The 21511-nt window shown below is 41.1% G+C and overlaps 1 protein-coding gene and 1 pseudogene across 4 annotated transcripts in view; both read right to left on the bottom strand.

Annotated features, from left to right (window-relative positions):
• The window catches only part of ATP8A2 (ATPase phospholipid transporting 8A2), a 670261-nt gene that overhangs the window by 222834 nt on the left and 425916 nt on the right, over positions 1–21511 (bottom strand). The window lies entirely within an intron of this gene.
• On the bottom strand, positions 1370–3569 carry LOC105709674 (actin, cytoplasmic 1-like; annotated as a pseudogene).

The raw sequence follows: 21511 nt of genomic DNA, 5'->3' as shown, positions 1-21511 counted from the left end.
AACAGATCTCAGAAGCTCTGAGCAAGATCAGGGATCAGATTTCAGTTTCCAGGACTGAATGGAAGTGTCATTTTCCTGAGGGTCAAGATCTCAGAAATGCTTGACCCCGAAAGATGCTTTCTGTTGCCTCTGCTCAGAATTAATACAGAATTGGGCAACAGAATAATTTTAAGGAGGATCTTAGAGTCATAAGCCCTGTTTGGCTGCCGAAACCATCTCTCCTGTGACACCCTATGGTTATTCTCACTGTTGCTTACTGGGACTTTTATGAGGGTTAGGTTTTCCAAGCATGGGTGGAGACAAGGGGGCAGCCTGCAGCAGGCCTTGGAGATGGAAACGCGCAGCACGACTGCGATCGCCCAGGGAGCTACCTCTTAGCATGGAGACATATGCACTTCTTATGATACGTTCACTTTCTCAGCTCAGCAAATCTCCTTCTGATAGATGCTTTTTTAGGCAGAAATTCATATAGTGCCTCCAGGTGTTCAGGAACCTGCCAGACAACTCCTTTAAAGTCAAAATGAATTGTTGCACCCTATATCATATACAAGATTCCTGAAAAAACACTGGAAAGAGGCTTATGTTAGATATCTGGGCCTAACTCAAGATACTGTGCAATAATGTCTGGCGTGAGCATCTTTTGTCTGACTTTTCAGGACTGACCTTATTATCCAATTTGTTGTTTTCTAATCATGTAACTGTGTTTATTTTCTTTCCTGCTCTGACCAGGTCTGCAGAGATTCCTGATATTGGTTCCCACCATTCTCCATTGTACATTTTTACCTGTTAGAGATTTTTACTCATTATACATGCAGCATATGCAGTTAGTGTTCCAAAATCAGCATATCTGGTTTAAATGCCAGCTTTGCCACTCTTTGAGTGTGGACAAGTTACATCACACCTCTGGGTGCCCTGGCTGCCTCACATAAAATGAGGATCATCTAACAGGGGCTTAGGAGTTGGTGGACATTAAGTAAGTGAATACAGTATGTATAAGGCCTAATAAATGTGAGCTACTGTTATTATGATTACAGTAGACTATATGGAGCCGCCAGCAAAGGTTTCCTCTTTAATCTCCTTTAGGAAATATGTTACATGTTCCTGAAGATCTGAGTGCTCTGTTGGAAATATCCAATTTTGTTTTCATGAAGAAAAGTTACTGTTTTGCTCTCCTGTGTTGAAAGAGAAAAGTGGTGATTTTTTTTGCTTAATCCCATCCCCCTGCTTTATGACAGCTTCATCTGCCATCAGCAAGAGCACTTGAAATGCTTTGAGGCCAGCTTCCAGAGGAGTCCTTAAAAATCCGTGCAGATAAATGTTCAGGGGAAAGGCCCTTGTTCATCTAAATACACTCAGGGACGGAGGCAAGGCCGTGGGAACAACTCTCTCCAGGCTCTCCTGCAGCCCACAGCTGCTCTCTAATGTGGCAGACTTGTGTGAAATTGTTTTCAAGTGACAAACTTCTGTCAGGTCCCACATAATCATCAATAAACTGCATGTAAGTGTTTAGACTCAGGTAGGAGCTCCTACATTCATGCCGCTGAAGGAGTTAAAAATGTGATGTTCTGGCATACTGACTATTTTGATTTAAGGTAACTTATATAGAGCAGGCGCAAGATCACCGTAACCTCCATTCTGTTTCTTAAAGGCAGGAGGTGAAACTCCCACGTGAAAGATGTCCTTTCTACCCCAAAAGGAAAGTCACATTCTTATCATCAAAGATAGAAAGTCAAATCCAAGGGAAATCCAGATAAGGGTTGTTAACTAACCCTCATCATCCTCGTCCCTGCTCCAGCTAATTACCTACCCTAGGCCAAGCCTGCTGGCCTTATCGCATTTTACAACTTATTATTGTTTGTTCAATTCAATATATAAAAACAACTGATTCTGGTTTTTTTAAATCTTTCTTTTCTTTTTTTTTTTTTTTTTCATTTTTAAGGTGTGCACTTTATTCAACTGGTCTCAAGTCAGTGTACAGGTAAGCCCTGGCTGCCTCCACCCACTCCCAGGGAGACCAAAAGCCTTCATACATCCCAAGTTGAGGGACAAAAAAAGGGGTAGCCACAGAGGCTAAAATCTTTCAAAATAAAATAAAAAAAGTATTAAGGAGAAATTTAAAATTTTTTTCATTACATAATTTACAAAAAAAGCAATGCTGTTACCTCCCCTGTGTGGACTCGGGAGAGGACTGGGCCATTCTCCTTAGAGAGAAGTGGGGTGGCTTTTGGGAGGGCGAGGAGGGACTTCTTGTAACAATGCATCTCACGATATTTGGAATGACTGAAAAAGAACAATGTACACAATCAAGTCCTCGGCCACATTGTAGAACTTTGGGGGATGCTCGCTCCAACAGACTGCTGTCACCTTCACCGTTCCAGTTTTTAAATCCTGAGTCAAGCAAAACAAAACAAAACAAAACAAAAAAACAAAGTCACAGTCCTCCTAGAAGCATTTGCGGTGGACGATGGAAGGGCCGGACTCATCATACTCCTGCTTGCTGATCCACATCTGCTGGAAGGTGGACAGCGAGGCCAGGATGGAGCCACCGATCCACACGGAGTACTTGCGCTGGGGAGGAGCAATGATCTTGATCTTCATCGTGCTGGGTGCCAGGGCAGTGATCTCCTTCTGCATCCTGGCAGCGATGCCAGGGTACTTGGTGGTACCACCAGACAGTACTGTGTTGGCATACAGGTCTTTGCAGATGTCCACGTCACATTTCATGATGGAGTTAAAGGTAGTTTTGTGGATGCCACAAGATTCCATGCCTAGGAAAGAAGGCTGGAAGAGTGCCTCAGGGCAGCGGAACCGCTCGTTGCCGACGGTGATGACCTGACCATCGGGCAGCTCATAGCTCTTCTCCAAGGAGGAGCTGGAGGCAGCTGTGGCCATCTCCTGCTCGAAGTCCAGGGCGATGTAGCACAGCTTCGCTTGATGTCACGCACGATTTCCCGCTCAGCTGTGGTGGTGAAGCTGTAGCCGTGCTCGGTGAGGATCTTCATGAGATAGTCAGTCAGGTCCCGGCCAGCCAGGTCCAGACGCAGGATGGCATGGGGGAGGGCATACCCCTCATAGATGGGCACAGTGTGGGTGACCCTGTCACCGGAGTCCATCACGATGCCAGTGGTACGGCCAGAGGTGTACAAGGAAAGCACGGCCTGGATGGCCACATACATGGTTGGGGTGTTGAAGGTCTCAAACGTGATCTGGGTCATCTTCTCATGGTTGGCCTTGGGGTTCAGGGGAGCCTCAGTAAGCAGCACGGGGTGCTCCTCAGGAGCCACACGCAGCTCGTTGTAGAAAGTGTGGTGCCAGATCTTCTCCATGTCGTCCCAGTTAGTGACAATGCCGTGCTCGATGGGGTACTTCAGGGTCAGGATGCCGCGCTTGCTCTGGGCCTCATCACCCATGTAGGAGTCCTTCTGACCCATGCCCACCATCACGCCCTGGTGCCTGGGGCGCCCCACGACGGAGGGGAAGACGGCCCGGGGAGCATCGTCGCCCGCGAAGCCGGCCTTGCACATGCCGGAGCCGTTGTCGACAAGTGCAGCGATATCATCATCCATGGTGAGCTGGTGGCGGGTGTGGACGGGCGACGGAACGGCAAGGGCGAGGCTCTGTGCTCGCGGGGGCGGACGCGGTCTCAGCGGTCTTAAATCTTTATTTTCTTTTGATGGCTCCCGTGCCACATAAAACATATTAAATAAATTGGTGGCTTTTCTCCTGTCTATCTGTTCTGTCAATTTCTTTTTTCTTAGAGATGGGGGTCTCACTATGTTGCCCAGGCTGGTCTCAAACTCCTGGCCTCAAGCAATCCTCCTGCCTCAGCCCCCCTACTAGCTGGGATTACTCTGCCTGGCTTAATTTGTCATGTCAATTTAATTCTCAGGCCCAGCCAGGACCCTGAGAGAATGGAGTTTAAAGCTTTGCCTCTCCTGTATCATTTAACTGCCACAACTACCCTGAGAAGTCAATTAAATCTTATTTTATAATTATGACTCTGAAGTACAGAAATATCATTCAAGTGGAGCTTGAATCTAAAGCTCATGTTCTCTGCACTGCAAAATTCATGTCTCTCCACTCTTTCTTTTTCTTTCTTTTTTTTTTTTTTTTTTTGAGATGGAGTCTTCTCTGTCACCAGACTGGAGTGCAGTGGTGTGATCTCGGCTCACTGCAACCTCCGCCTCCCGGGTTCAATCCACTGTTTCTAAAAGCCATCCCTTATAACACTCCCACTCCCTTCAAATACTGTCAATGCACAGCAATTTGAAATTATTTTCTTATTAAGGATTTAAAAGGGTTTGAAATAGTTTTTATCCATTGAGGATGGGCTTTTTATTTTTTTAAAAGCCATCTGTAATAAGATACATCTGTACTTTGGATAGGCCAGTCGGACAAGAGTTACATCAAAGTGAATGACCATAGACAGTTGTGTGCACCAAATCACCAAATGTAACACCACGCCACCATGCTTCTGTGCCCTCCCCTAAACAAACAAAAAGAGCTGAGGAAGTTCTTAGAGGACGAGATGACACTTACAATAAATGCTTCCCTGAGGGATTTTCAGTTAAATGCATCACTGATCATTTTATATGTGTCTTCACAGAAGAATACCATTTCTTACAGTGCAAATGAAATAAACTTGGTTTGATTTCAGTCTGGAAGCTCATTATATGACACATGGTGGCATTAGTAACTAGGAGATCTCAAGTGTGAAAGAACCTTGCATTGAGGAAGTCATAGCCTTCACAAAATTAAAAAGAGAAAATAACATGTGAGTTAAGGAATTCTTGAAAAAAATTAATCATAGAATATAAAAAGAGATTCATTCCCATTGCATAGACGTCAAACTTTTGTAAATTATCTAAGCATTTAAGATTAACTTATCTCTCTCTTTTTTTTTTTTTTTTGAGATGGAATCTCACTCTGTTGCCAAGGCTGGATCTAAATTAAATTTTTTTAAAGTAGGATTTGAGATAATGGCTTTTTTTTTTTTTTTTTTTGAGACAGAATTTTTTTGCCCTTGTTGCCCAGGATGGAGAGCAGTGGTGTGATCTCAGCTCACTGCAACCTCTGCCTCCCAGGTTCATGCGATTCTCCTGCCTCAGCCTCCCTAGTAGCTAGGACTATAGGTGCGCACCACCATGCCTGGCTAATTTTTTTCTATTTTTAGTAGAGATGGGGTTTCACCATGTTAGCCAGTATGGTCTTAATGGCCTGACCTCCTGATTCACCCGCCTCATCCTCCCAAAGTGCTGGGAATACAGGCATGAGCCACCACTCCCGGCCTCACTTACCTCTTAAATAAGTCAGATTTAATCAGGGCACTCTTCCCATAGATAATTATTCATAATCTAAACAGAATCAACTGCTAATTCTATACCATTTCTCCCTTCAGTTATAATGAAATATCAATACCTTCAACTTTTATGAATTAATTCAGAAGAAATGTTTACCAAAACTCTAACACTTAAAAAATAAGCCATTATGAGTAATAAACTTGCATTCAAACAGCTAATGGGCCCGGGAGACCGCACCCATGAACAGTCATGCCATTAAACACACAGTTGGGCCCTTTAAAATGTAGAAAATACTATAGAAAGGAGAACCTAAAATGAATAAAACCTATGATGGTAAGACAATCTCTTCATCAAATTCCTAAAAAAGTGGGTACACATGCCTTAACAGTCTATATAGTTGTAGATAAATTTTTAGTTTTTGTGGATACATATTAGGCGTATATATTTAAGGGGTACATGAGATATTTTGAAATAGGCATTTTTATCTCAGGGTAAATGGCGTATCCATCATCTCAAGAATTTATCTTTTCTTTGTGTTACAAACAATCCAATTCTGTCTGCTGTTTTATTTATTTATTTATTTTTTGAAATGGAGTTTCACTCTTGTCACCCAGGCTGGAGTGCAATGGAGTGATCTTGACTCACTGCAACCTGTGTCTCCTGAGTTCAAGTGATTCTCCTGCTTCAGCCTCCTGAGCAGCTGGGATTACAGGTGTGTGTCACCATGCCCAGCTAACTTTTGTATTTTTAATACAGATGGAGTTTCATCATGTTGTCCAGCCTGGTCTTGAACTCCTGACCTCAGGTGATCTGCCCATCTCGGCCTCCCAATGTGCTGGGATTACAGGTATGAGCCAGGGAGCCTGGCTGTTTTTGTTACTTTTAAATGTACAATAAATTATTGTTGACTATAGTCACCTGGTTGTGCTATCAAATACTAGATCTTCTTCATTCAATCAAAGTATAAACTTTTAAATAGCCAAACACAGATTTAAGACCAAAAAAAACTAAGTAATATAGAAGAACTAAATAAAACACAATGCAGTCCACTAACATGGGAACTACACTGTTCTTGGCCACAATGTCCATATTTAATGAGTAATACACTTGGAACTCAAAAAAGTAAAGTAGGCAGGGCACGGTGACTCACACCTGTAATCCCAGCACTTTGAGAGGCTGATGCAGGCGAATCATCTCAGGTCAGGAATTTGAGACCAGCCTGGCCGACATGGTGAAACTCTGTCTCCACAAAAAATACAAAAATTAGCCGGGTGTGGTGGCAGGTGCCTGTAATCTCAGCTACTCGTGGGGCTGAGGCAGGGAGAATCGCTTGAACCCAGGAGGCAGAGGTTGCAGTGAGCTGAGATCGCACCATTGCACTCCAGCCTGGGCAGCAGAGTAAGATTTTGTCTCCAAAAAAAAAGTAAAGTAAAATTAAGGATTAAAATAGATTTTACAGCAGTACAGTTTTGTGTACCCTGTGTCATGGTAAGTTTACTACCATTATTCTGGTACATTTAAAATCCAACTTATGCAAAGGTATATACACTATCAAATGTCCACTAGAGACTCATGAAGAGATACTTTGTGACATCCTGCTGAGGTAAACCAGCATTTTGAAAAAGTACTCAACAGTATATATTGGTAATAAAAACATGAGTATTCTTGACAGCAAAATAATTTTAATCTTTTAAGATTCTGTAAATGATACTCCTTCCCATAATATCCTGATTTTTGTTGCAATGGGCCACTTTTGTTTCTAGGGGTTTTGGGGGTCAGTATTTTGTTTTGAATATGCATGCCAGCTATAACTTGTGGTTGGCTTTCTCCTAAACCCTTTCATTATAGAATCAATTCAAAAACTTGTGTTAATTAAAATGTGACATATTTCTAATTATAAAATCAACACAGCATTTTAGAACTGAAAAAAAATCTGTAAAACACATAGAAAAAAATCATCCATGAATTTACTATCCAAAGATAAGTATGCATATTAATATATTCTTTTTCGTCCTGCTAGTCTTTCTTATATGTGCATATTTTGCATAGCTCAGTTTATAGGATGAAAAATCATCACTATTTACCTTACCAAAGCTTTCTCTTGGTCATTAAAAATGCTTGACAATCATAGTCTTAATTAAGTACAAACTTTGGCTCAGTAACTACAAATAAAGTTTCTAAGTGGTTCCTACTTACATGATCCTTCATCCAAAAAAGGAAGACTGCCATAGGCTAAGACGAAGGGCATACCTTTGCCAAGGGGCACAGTTTTAGGATCAGAAGTGAAGATGTGACCAGGCGCGGTGGCTCACGCCTGTAATCCCAACACTTTTGGAGGCCGAGGTGGGTGGATCACGAGGTCAGGTGATCAAGACCAGTCTGACCAACATGGTGAAACCCCATCTCTACTAAAAATACAAAAATTAGCTGGGCATGGTGGTGTGCACCTGTAGTTCCAGCTACTCCAGAGAGGCTGATGGAAGAGAATCGATTGAACCCGGGAGGCAGAGGTTGCAATGAGCAGTGATGGTGCCATTGCACTCCAGCCTGGCAATGGAGTGAGACTACATCTCAAAAAAAAAAAGAAGTGAAGCTGTGACTGCTGTCACTCATTCTGCAACTATATTTTAGTAGTTTTATTTTTGTATTCATTGCCTTTTTAAAGTTACCACTCTCGGCTTCTTTTATTTCTGCCTCTGGTGTGATGATAATGTCTTGGAGCCTCCTTTTATCAAAGAGAAGGGAAAAGCCTTCTGACAGCTGAGTGAGGATCTGGATAGAGCAGGGCAGGTAGCAGGGCTCCTGAAGTGTTGAGGGGGCAGTTTGGCCCTCAGGGCCAGAATCTATAGAGCTAGATCCATACTCTCACTGCATGTTTGTGGATCTACCTGGAAAAGCCCTGCTGGTGATTGCACCAAGACAGACACCTGTGTCTGCAGGTAGCTGTTGAAGGTTCCTGGAAGCTGCTCATTATTTTTCCAGAGAAAAATTAGAACTGCCTTCTCTTCTACATAAAATTTATAGGTGTTTTCTCCTCCCTGGGTTCCATGTCCTTAAAGATCTCTCCTGTACAATCTTTGCAGTTTAAAAGGAAACCAGTTAAGGGCTGTGCATAGCACAGAGGCCATTTCAAATGAGTGTCGAGAAACACATCCCTCTGGGCCAGTGCTGAGGATCTGGCACAGCCCTTTAGGAAGCCAGGCCTGTTCTCTCCTGTCTGGAAATAGCTCTCCCTGTTAGGTCCCTGCCTCATTTCATCCTCTGGGGAACCACCCCGGACATTCCTTCATCAAAAGAGGTGTCATGTGGTTCCACTCTCATCTCAGAACACCAGTCCTCATGGCCCCTAGGCAGTGAAGAGAGGGTCCCAAATCCCAAATGTTTGGAGGTAGTAAACAACAGACACTTGCCTTCTTATCGAATGATTTCCAGCACTTCCAGTAGTAACTAGGTCATAACCACACAATTAGCCCTTCATTCTGATAAAGTATTTTTCTGAAAAAACCAGGATTCTATGAAGCAATCACAGTTTTAAAACTAGATACGGGCTGGGCGCAGTGACTCATGCCTGTACTCCCATCACTTTGGGAGGCCGAAGCAGGCAGGTCACTTTACGTCAGGAGTTTGAGACCAGCCTGGCCAACACAGAGAAACCCTGTCTCTACTAAAAGAACAAAAATTGTGGTGGCTTGAACCTGGGAGATGGAGGTTGCATGAGCCGAGATCATGCCACTGCACTCCAGCCTGGGCAACAGAGCAAGACTCCATCTCAAAAAAAAAAATAAAGATATGGTAGGGAAAAACTGTCCTGTGAACTCCATATTCTAGTTCCATCTCACAGATAAATATAAAGAAATGCTGTCTCCACCTACCTAGTTTTTATGGTTCCTCTCTCTAAGGACTAATTAAGTAATGAAGTGTAATAAAGGACAAGAAAAAAATTCTAGATTATTCTTAATTAATTTTTCTCTATCTTGGGAAGGGAGAGTTGAGATACATTTTTTTACTACTTATCAATAGTACTATTCTAGTAGATGTTAGGATGTTTTCAGCAGATTCCAAAGTTTCTTATTTTGTAAGATACTTGTTAATAATTCCTAATTAGGTTGACTATAATCCAAAGAGAGGGAAAAAGTCCTGTAAGTTTGACACATGAAATAGCAACTCTTCCCCTTATTATTACATTTCTGAGAAAAGCTCACTCAAATTTCATTCATTCCCACTAAAAATATACATCTAAAACAATCCATGTCAGTGTGCTGACAATCTGTCACCCTAAAGAAATTTCTTCAGCTGTCGTTGAGTGCTGTGGAAAAGAAATCAACCAAATATGCTAAACGTGGGCACAGAAGGTCTGTGCATTTCTAAATTATGATTTATTCTTTACTAAAATATTCATACTTAGAAGTTAAGGAAATGGATAGAAACATAAGCATTTTAAATATCATCTTCTTAAAACTCAAAAATAATGAGGGATATGAAGCTCTGATGGCCCAGTGAAAACCCCTGCCCCAGCACATTTGAACCATCTAACCTCTCAGGAATGAGAAAAGTGAATGCAAGAGAATTCCCTGCTACTATTCACATATGCATACATAAAGTACATGCATAACTTTTCCAGGCTTCAATTGTCTTAAAGGAGACTAAGCCTTAGTTTTTCTCAAATGTTCTGGGTTTATAAGTTATGGAATCAATATCTTGATCACAGCCCTGTTTCCTGATTCAAAACTCAGTCATGGATGGGTGGATCACTCTCAGGAGGCTGAGCTACCGAGATTACAAACAAGAGGCTGACATTTGTGCATGAGCTGGACATCCTATAAATCCCATAAAAATAATTACAATAAAGCATATGGGTTTATGAAAGAGAGAGAGAGAGAGAGTTTCAGTACTAATAAAAGACCTTTCTGATAGATGTTATCCTTAGCCTGATTCAAATACTAAGAAGTAATTACTGGAATATGCATCTGCTTCTTATTTGTTTTTAGATATAATTTGCATACAGTAAAATTCATACTTTATGATGTGCAGTTGTGGGTTTGATAACTGCACACCCTTGTGCAACCACCATAGTCAATACACAGAATATTTCTATCAGTCTCCCAAACCCTTTGTGCTCCTTTGTAGTCACCCTTTTCCTTCACCCAAAGACCCTGGAAACCACAGATCTGATTTTGGTCCCCACAGATTTTGTCCTTTTCAGAATGTCAAATAAGTGGATTCATGCATTTATACAAAATCATACGAAAAGGTGTCATTTTATGGAGTCTGGGTTCCTTCACGTAGCACAATTCATTTGCACAGCAAAGCACTGTATTCTGTGCATTGCTCCTTTTGGCTTCTGGGTAATATTCCACTGCCTGGATGTACTGCACAGTTATCCACTTCTCAGTCAAGGGACATACAGGTTGTTTCCAGTATTTGGCAATTAGAAATAAAGCCACCATAAGGCTTTACCAAGGTGGCTGCCCCATTCTGAATTCCCACCTCTCCTTTTTCAAGATAGAAAGCATGCTGCTGGTGGCTATCAGGCCAGCTCTAAGCTCACAAACTCCTTGAGAGCCTGTGTCCTCCCTCTGTCTTCTCCCCATCTAAAAAACAAGACGACCAAGTATGAAACACACACAGAAGTTTGAAAGAAGTAGTGATGATGTATCAATGACAATTACCTCCTTCTCCCCTATGTCTGTGCTCCTCAAAATGGCTTAAATCATTCTCCAGAGACTTCTGGCCACGTGCAAGTGGATGAACAGGGCACACGTCTTCAAATGACAACCTTACCTAAAGAACTGGGATGTGGAATTGTTTTTAAAAGTAAAAGGATTCAAAATATGGTCACTTGAGCACACTCACAACATCAGAAAAATCCTGCTTTTCGATGTAGGCTCATACCAGTGGCCTTCACCACAACATATTAGATAGCAAAGGATTTTTCACGGCGTTGCCTCATTAATGGTTAACACAAAATGTCTTTGCTATTACCAACAACAGTTTTTTTCCAGTAAAGATAAAAAAAAACCAGTCTCCCCTGAGAAAGCCTGATAGTGCATGTAGTACTGGTATGTATGTAATTGTATACATACAATTACATACATATGTGCACACATATGTACTTCTAAATACATGTGTGTATACATACACATATACACACTTGCACAATATAAAGATAAAATACAGACAATCCACGGAATTAAATGTAGCATGTAGGACAATTTTGCCTAATCTATGTAAATAAAATTTTCACTTCTATGCTTGTTACCATGTCATGTAGAAATGGCTGGGTAGGTTTCCATAAAATACTTGGGATGACCCGACTTAATATAAAGTCTATGTAGTACTCTTGTAATTTACTCTGAAAACCTCTAGGGAATAACTCAGAGAATCAAGCATTCTCAAGAGCAATTAAAACAGGTATGTGAAAAAGTCCAAAAGACCACCAATAGATGGTCACTTGGTCACTTACGCAGGCAATAAGGACAGCTTTGCCTCAGCTTTCAAAATTAACTCAAAAGTGGAAGTCTTAGGGCAGATGTTGGACTTCCAAGCACTGCTGTGAGGATCCCTTTGCTTCTCTGAACTGTTTACAGTCAGTGTGGGAAAAGGGACCACTCCTATGAAACGATTCCAAAGTATTTCTTTCCCTTTTCCTTCCTTCCCTTCCTTCCTTCTTTTCCTACCTTCTTTCCTTCCCTCCTTCCTTCCTTCTTTTCTTTTTCTTTCTTTCTCTTTCTTTTCTTTCTTTCTCTCTTTCTCTGTCTTTCTTTTTCTCTTTCTTTCTTGTCTCACTGTTGCCCAGGCTGAGTGCAGTGGTAGGATCATAGCTCACTCCAGCCTCAAGCTCACAGGCTCAAGCGATCCTCCTACCTCAGCTTCCCAAGTGGCCCAAACCACCACCCCTAGATTTTTTTCTTTTCTTTTATTTCTTTCTTTCTTTTTGTTTTTTAGTTTTTGTAGAGCTGAGGTCTCACTATGTTGCCTACACTGCTCTTGAAATCCTGGGCTCAAGCAATCCTCCTGCCTTAGCCTCCAAAGTGCTGGGATTACAGGTGTGTCTGGTCCCAAAGTATTTCCTAATCCTTCTAACTAGATCATAAATTTTCTCAAGGACCACAATTGCATCTTTTGCTCATTTAATTAATTTGTTCCAAAGCAATCAGGAAAGTGCCAATCAGTAAATAATGCATATTTAGTACGTCTCTATTAATTAATTACTAACTGATCAAGGCATTTGACCTAGGCCTTGATGAGCACAGCAGCCCACCCAGAAGCACACAAACAGGCTTGACGAGACATATTCAAGACAACTAACCACCTATAGAAAGTGTTTTCTGTTTCCGTTGCTAAACACCGTTAGGTCAGTTACATATGGTTGACAAAACCTGCTGCCAAGAGGAAATAAGCAGGATTATTTTATTGTTCGCATCTGGGCTGCCAAAAAACGAAAGCTTTTGTACCTGAATTGCACACTAAATGTATATAGATCGTAACCAGAGTCTGATATTGGTACATTGGTTACATGAAGTTTTTGATTAGCAGCTTTTATAGCTCAAGAAAGATGGTTAATTTACTTTATTTCCTTTTCTGGTTCTTAAAGTGGAGTTATTAGCTATACTCATGGACACAAATAGAATCCTAGACACTGCTCTAAAAAGTTTTTAATTTAAGCAATTTAGGTTCTGGTACATCAAAATTAACACAAAAATGGAATTTGCTTCATTTCTGCAAATAGGAGGCTAGGTTCACTTTCAGGGTAGGTTTCTCTTTCAAGTCTCCCACAAAAAAACATGAGCATATACAAAATGCATCTAAGCTTTACAGATTTAAAATATACTCAGCCACAAGAAGAAGACAGGGTCTAGGAAAATGTATTCTGCATCTCCAGATCAGCAAATATTAACATTAATGAGCTGGAATATGCATTGTTGCTTGTCTTATGGTAGAGAGCTCCACGGCAGGAGAATTTTAAGAGTGCTCTGAAGGGAGGGACGCTGATGAATAGGCTTGTGAAAGCAACCAGCAAAATCATGTTCTGGGAGGAGAGAAACCACTTTCACATGGAGTCCTTCCAGCAACTTCCAGGCAGAGTAGACTGCTTAGTAGGAGTAGCTGGAGGGGTGTGTGTGTGTGTGTGTGTGTGTGTGTGTGTGTGTGTGTTCAGGGGTACATGTGCAGGTTTGTTATGTAGGTAAACTTGTGTCATGGTGGTTTGTGGTATAGATTATGTCATCACCCAGATATTAAACCTAGTACCCATCAGTTATTTTTCCTGATCCAGGGGTGTGTGTGTGTGTGTGTGTGTGTGTGTGTGTGTGTGTGTGTGTGTGTTCAGGGGTACATGTGCAGGTTTGTTATGTAGGTAAACTTGTGTCATGGTGGTTTGTGGTATAGATTATGTCATCACCCAGATATTAAACCTAGTACCCATCAGTTATTTTTCCTGATCCTCTCCCTCCTCCCGTCCTCCACTCTCCAGTAAGCCCAGTGTGTGTTGTTCCCCGCTTTGTGTCTGTATGTTCTCAACATTTAGCTCCCACTAAGTGAGAACATGTGGTATTTGGCTTTTTATTCCCGTGTTAGTTTGCTAAGGATAATGGCCTCCAGCTCCATCCATGTTCTTGCAAAGGACCTGATCTCGTTCTTTTTTACCACTGCATAGTATCCCATGGTGTATATGTACCACATTTTCTTTATCCAGTCTATCATTGATGGGCATTTGGATTGATTTCATGTATTTGCTATTGTGAATAGTGTTGCAATGAACATATGCATGCATGTGTCTTTATAACAGAACGATTTATATTCCTTTCAGTATATATCCAGTAATGGGATTGGTGGGCCAAATGGTGGTTCTTTTTTTCTGTTTTTAGGTCTTCGAGAAATCATCACACTGTTTTTCCAGAATGGTTGAACTAATTTACACTCTCACCAACAGTGTATAAGCATTCCTTTTTCTCCACAACCTCACTAACACCTGTTATTTTTAAAATTTTTAATAACAGCCATTCTGACTGGTGTTGGATGGTATCTCACTGTCTTTTTGATGTTCATTTCTCTAATAATCTGTGATGTTGAGCTTTATTTTATATGCTTGTCGGCCACTATGTATGTCTTCTTTTGAAAAGTGTCTGTTTATGTTCTTTGCCTACTTTTTCTCTTTTTTCTTTTTTTTTTTTTTGAGACAAGGTCTCACTTTGTTGCCCAGGCTGGAGTACATTGGTGCAATTAGCTCACTGCACCTCAACCTCCCAGGTTTGAGCGATCCTCCCACCTCAGTCTCCCAAGCAGCTGGGACTATAGGAATGCATCACCATGCCCAGCTAATTTTAGCTAACTTTTGTACTTTTTTTTTTCTATAGACACAGGGTTTTGCCATGTTTTCCAGGCTGCTCTCAAACTCGTGGGCTCAAGCAATCTGCCTGCCTCCCAAAGTGCTGGAATTACAAGCCTGACACACTGTACACAGCCTACCCGTTTTTTAATGGGGTTGTTAGTTATTTTCCTGTAAATTTGTTGAAGTTCCTTATATATCCTGAATATTAGACCTTTGGAGGCGTATAGTTTGCAAACACTGTCTCCTGTTGTATAGGCTGTCTGTTTTCTCTGTTGATAGGTTCTTTTACTGTACAGAAGGTTGTTAGTTTAGTTAGACCCCATTTGTTAATTTTTGTTTTTGTTGAAATTGCTTTTGGCATGTTGGTCATGAAATCTTTGCCTGTTCCTATGCCTAGAATGGTATTGCCTAGGTTATCTTTCAGGTTTTTTATAGCTTTGGGTATTAAATTTAAATCTTTAAATTATCTTGAGTTGATTTTTGTATATGATGTAAGGAATGGTACAGTTTCAATTTTCTGCATATGACTAACCAGTTATCCCAGCACCATTTATTGAATATGGCAGTCCTTTCCCCATTGTTTTTGTCAGCTTTGTCAAAGATCAGATGGATGTAGGTATGTTGCCTTATTTCTGGGATCTCTATTCTGTTCTATTTATCTTTGTCCCTGTTTTTGTACCAGTACCATGCTGTTTGGGTTACTGTAGCCCTGCAGTATAGTTTGAAGTCAGGTAACACTGATGCTTCCAGCTTTGTTCTTTTTGCTTGAATTGCCTTGGCTATTAGGGCTCTTTTTTTTTTTTTTTTTTTTTTTTTTTGTTTCATATGAATTTTAAAATAGTATTTTTCTAGTTCTGTGAAGAATGTCATTTGTAGTTTGACAGGAATAGCACTGAATCTATAAATTGCTTTGGGCACTATGGCTATTTTAACAATACTGATTATTACTGTCCATGAACATGAAATGTTTTTCCATTTGTTTGTGTCATCTTTGATTTTTTTGAGCAGTGTTTTGTAGTTCTCACTGTAGAGACCTTTCACCTCCCCAGTTACCTAGGTATTTTATTCTGTTTGTGGCATTTGTGAATGAGATTGTTTGCCTGATTTGGCTCTCAATTTAACTGTTGATGTGTACAGAAATGCTAGTGATTTTTGTACAATGATTTTATATCCTGAGACTTTGCTGAGGTTGTTTATCAGTAGCAGTTTTTGTTTTGTTTTGTCTTTTGAGACAGAGTCTCACTCTGTCACCAGGCACCAGGCTGGAGTACAGTGGCACAATTTCAGCTCACTGCAACCTCCGCTTCCTGGGTTCAAGCAATTCTCCTGCCTCAGCTTCCCAAGTAGCTGGGACTACAGGCGTGCACCACCATGCCCAGCTAATTTTTATATTTTAGTGGAGACGGGGTTTCACTATGTCGGCCAGGATGGTCTCGATCGCTTGACCTCGTGATCCACCTGCCTCGGCCTTCCCAAGTGTTGGGATTACAGGCATGAGCCACCACGCCCAGTGGGGTTTTTTTTGTTTTGTTTTGTTTTGTTTAAACACTAGAAATTTATTTTTAACTAACTGTAATAAAATCATTTTTCAAAACTCTAAACCAAAGTTAATTACATTATGTTTTGTCTTCTGATCCTTAATATTTTACAAAGTATAGTGACTGCAGATGCTATTATTTAATACTGAATTTTAACTTAACATATTTCAAGCATAATTCCATTATTTCCAAGCATTGACACAGTTAACACTACTGTCATTCAAAAGATCTATATATCTATAATTTTGAGATAACACGGAACACACGTCCATTCTCAATTCAACCAACGTTCACTATTCCTATTTAGAATCTGAGTTTCTCAACATTTTGGGGCAGGAATTTTAAAGAAACAAGTACATCAGTTTTCATGTTTTATTTACCTGCTCTTCATGCAACTCAAGCAAAGTGTTTGAGGCTCTGGGGTTCTAGGCTAATTATTGAAATCTATAAATACCAACCTGGGTCAGGGGAGAAGATGAGGCCACAGATGACATGCGGAGAATGATTTCTCAGCTATAAACTGGTGACCACATTCCTCAAATACAATTGTTTGTTAGTGCACCAGTTATTCAGCATGCACAGACAGGACGCAAGCCCAGTCAAGAGTTAATCTAACAGATCTAATCATGGTGATTTTGCCCTATGGTAATGATATACAATTGCAACATATAAGAGCCATGTTTAAGGTAGAGCTGTCTTCAAGGCAGAACAAGGGAAGACTTAGCCCCTTCCCCAGAAGGTTTCCAGGAGAGCATCAGTGACTGCCATGCTGTTGTGGGGAAATTCTGGATTAGGAGGATTGCAGCCAGGCCACCTGGAAAACAGGACTTCTAGCTGGAGCCCTGCAAACATGGGCACACCCCCGAACCCCTCTCGGCCTCAGTGTCCTCTTCTATAAGGTGAGGAAAACAGAAGGACACACATCAGAAGGTTTGTGGGGATGAAGCAAACTCATATAGGAAAACCTTATGGTTGGGGGACAACAGCTGAGAAGCGCCTTCACTCTAAACAATGCCATATATGTATGATCTATCAGACATTAAATACTTTAAAATCCTGCAAATGGCTAAGATGGGGCTCACTCTGTGGTTGGCACTTTGCTAAAGGTTGTCTTGTATGATTTTACTTCACCCTCATAACCTTTTTGATATATGTACTGCTATTCCCCTCACTTTACAGAAAAGGATACTGAGGCTGAGAGGGATCACGAGGTGCACCCAAGTTTGCACGGCTTGAGCTGGAAGTTCCGTCCTACAGGTGGCCTGGCTGCAGGGCCTCACCTGTAACCATGCTGTTCTCCACTAGTGGCAGGCACCAGTGGGACCACCAACAGAGGAGTGGTTCCGGGAAAGCCAAGTCTGTGGGTCCCGGCATTTCTTCTGCACAGGAAGGGCTGGCAGGCATTGGTCACCAGGCAGACTCCTCCCTCTTCTACCATCATCTTGCTTATTGTCAGCGCTATTCTGGTCACATTTTACTCACGTCCTTCCTTAAACTATGATATAGCCCCTGGAGTCCAGTGACTTTCTGGTGCCTGGTTCCCTGGTTCCCAGACCCAGGGCTTCCAGAACTCCCAACCATGGGAAACCTATGCTGGAGAGGCCCAGAGGCAGAGGCGGGCCAATGGTGTTACAGAACCAGAGGCCCCTGGGGGAAGCTTTTGCTTGACTTTTCCCTCCTGTAACCAAAGTGAGAGGGAGGGGGAAATGAGCCCATGCAGCAATGCTGAATAAGGAAATGAAATTAATCCCCATTTTTAAGGTATTTACCAAGTAAAACGGAAACTACCTTTACACTAAAACCTAAAATGAGTGTATACAGAGGCATTATTCATAACCACCAAAATCAGGAAATGGCCCAAATGTCCTTCAACAGATGAATAAATAAACCAACTGTGAAACACCCACACAATGGAACACCATTCAGCAATAAAAGTGATAAGTTACTGATACAACGACATGGATGAATCTTAGATGCATCATGTTGACTAAAAGAAACTGGAATCAGAGGGCCACACAATTCCATTCATATGGCATTCTGAGAAATGCAAAACTATAGGTCAGAAAACAGACCAGTTGTTGCCAGGAACTGAGTCCCCTGAGGGGGATAGAGGCTAACTACAGAGAAGACTGACGAATTTTTGGAGCCATGACACTGTTCTTACCCAGGTATAGTAAGAAGCAAGCCCACTTCCTGGTGATGGCACTGGTTTATGTGTTTGTCAAGATTCATAGAACTACGGCTGGGCATGGTGGCTCATGCCTGCAATCCCAGCACTTTGGGAAGCCGAGGCAGGCAGATCACTTGAGGCCAAGAGTTCGAGACCAGCCTAATCAAAATGGCGAAACCCTGTCTCTTTTCAAAAAATTAGCTGCGTGTGCTGGCGGAAACCTGTAATCCCAGCTACTCGGGAGGCTGAGGCAGGAGAATCGCTTAAACCCAGGAGGCAGAAGTTGCAGTGAGCCAAGATTGTGCCACTGCACCCCAGCCTGGGCAACAAGAGCAAAACTCCATCACAAAAAAAAAAAAAAAAAAAAAAAAAAAAATTAATAAAACTGTGCATTAAAAAGTTAATTTTGCTCTAAGTAAATTATAGCTTATTTTTAAAAATAAGATGCAATGTCATACTAATAAGCACTTTCAACAGAATAAAGGCAACCTCTAAAGTGGAACTAACAGGGAAGCAAAAGCTTCTAGTTAACAGTTTATGTTAAGAAAAAGCAACTTTCAAATGGGCAAGGGAATGACAAAAAGATTATCAGAACAACATGCAGTTTAATTAAAGGAATAAAAATAAACTTCATCCTATAATTCCTAGATAAAAGAGGCCAATATTTTGATCAATATTTCACCGGCATGCTCTGGAGGTACATGCAGTATTTAGTAGGATGAATCCATTTTGTTTTCTCTCTACTTGAAAAAACAGGCAAGAAGGCATATATATCAATCCTACTCTTGATCCATCTTTAAATAGTCCACTTGATCTGCCAGGACATTGGAACTGAGAAGTGAAGGGCATTCTAAACTCTTAGGACATCTGCTGGAAAATCAACATCACAGCTCAGATGCATGGTTAGAACGCAATGGAGATTATTTACCACTTAAAAGTACAGACATTTGCTAGAAGAGAGATGAGCTTCCTGATGTAATACTTATAAATAGAAGCTATTTTAACTAAAGGTGAAAGGTAACAAACTCTGAAGTCCAAGAAAAAGAATGATGAAGTATATTATCATAAATAATTACATTTTACTTGCATATAAAAGGGTGTTTTAAAACTGAGGGTCAAAAATCTACATTTTACTCCTAAGGCTGACCCGCTTAGAGAGAAGGAGCAGAAGGGAAGGTATCCTGCTCTTGATACTCTACAAGCAAATGTACGATTGTCAAATGTGAGGATCATTTTCCATCACGGTAGTGATGGCCTCCTTCCTTTATCTTCTCCCTCATTCGCTACAGAAGATGCTCTTTCTGTTGGCCCACTGACTTTTCTACAGCCGACACATGAAGTCTCCATTCTTGATCCTGGGCTTTTTACCACCCTAAATCAGTTATTACTGAAATCCAGTTAGAATGGTTTTATTTGAGTGGGTATACAGAGGGAAAAATGGATAGACAGGCATGATCAGTGGCTCTCTGCTCAGACACTGTCACAGAAGTAGTTTTAAAACTTAAAGGACATCTGATTTCAAAAGTTTGAAACAGCTAGGTCTCTACTGGCAAAATAGAGAACAGAAAGAAAAAATGAGAGCAATACAAACTAAGGCAAGAAAACCTAGCAGGGAAAAACCTAATTGGTAAAGTCAACTACATGAGAATGAAAACCTCTCTGAGCGTTTCAGCCAAAATAAAAGTTCTACTAACGTGGAAATGTATTTAAAGAATTGAATAAAAATTATTTTTTTTTGTGGGAGGGGGGTGGACAGAGTCTTACTCTGTCACCCAGTCTGGAGTGCAGCGGCATAATCTCAGCTCATTGCAGCCTCTGTCTCATGGGTTCAAGCAATTGTCCTGCCTCAGCCTCCCAAGTAGCTGAGATTACAGGCATGAGCCACAATGTCCGGCTAATTGTCTGTACTTTTAGTACACACAGGGTTTCACCATATTGGCCAGGCTGGTCTTGAACTCCTGACCTCAGGTGATCTGCCCACCTCAGCCTCCCAAAGTGCTGAGATTACAGGTGTGAGCCACCACACCCAGCCAAAATTACGCTTTATTCTCTCAAAAGATAGGTTTAAACACAATATAATAGAAATGTATCTTCTAGTACTTGGAGGGTATAGTTATCTGCATGAAAATTATACCAGGAAAGATTTAAGTTAGATGAAAAAAGCATTTCCTAAAAGGAAATACAAATAATATGCTACTTATGTAATCTTCCCATATACATATGTACATATATATATTACATATATGAGAAGATTACATAAGTAGTATTAAGTAGCATATTATTTGTATAAACATATATACATATATATATATATATGTATATGTATGTATATATAGTTTTTTTTTTTTGAGACAGAATCTTGCTCTGTCTCTAGGCTGGAGTGCAGTGGTGCAATCTCGGCTCACTTCACCCTCCATCTCCCAGGTTTAAGTGATTCTCCTGCCTCAGCCTGTTGAGGAGCTGGGACTACAGGTGCACATCACCACACCCAGCTAATTTTTGTATTTTTAGTAGAGACGGGGTTTCACGGGGTTGGCCAGGCTGGTCTTGATCTCTTGACCTTTGATCCACCCACCTCAGCCTCCCAAAGTGCTGGGATTACAGGCGTGAGCCATCGCGCCAATAGATTCTTACAAGTGTGCCTTTACTGAAATGGAGGGAATGGATTATTTGCCCTTAGGGAAGTCATAACCAATTTGAAAAAATAAAAGTAACATTCACCCATTGTAAGCAATCAGTACGAAATTACATGGGTGCTGTCTCTGAATGCAAGAGGCCTTTAAGGAGTGGAAGCAAGTTGGAATTCGTGAGGTGAAGTGGGCTGGATTCCCATCATTTCTGCCACAGAAACAGGTGGGGTGGGAGAGTATCACCCGGGTTATGAAGCACAGCTCCAGCACAGGGCTGACCTCTCAAAGTTCACATGAGCCCTGAAAGTTCTTTGCATGGGCTCTGTTTCTGGGCTTGCACTTTATTTTTTATTTCAAGGAGATTTAAACATTTCATAGAGTTCCAAAGACTCAATTTTTAAACCACCAATGCCTAAAAACATTTTTTTTAGTGCTGGATCTCTATAACAATCCTTTTAGGTAAGGCAGCTGCAAAAACATCATAAAAAAAGCATAGATTATCACATGGAAAGGGCAGTAAGAGTCTATTTTTATAAAGTTCA

This window comes from Aotus nancymaae, unplaced genomic scaffold, assembly GCF_030222135.1.
Source record: "Aotus nancymaae isolate 86718 unplaced genomic scaffold, 86718_ANA_hifiasm-v0.15.2.pri h1tg000009l, whole genome shotgun sequence".
Classification (NCBI taxonomy): domain Eukaryota; kingdom Metazoa; phylum Chordata; class Mammalia; order Primates; family Aotidae; genus Aotus; species Aotus nancymaae.
The sequence above is the reverse complement of the archived record's forward strand: the minus strand, read 5'-3'. Positions and strand labels throughout refer to the sequence as shown.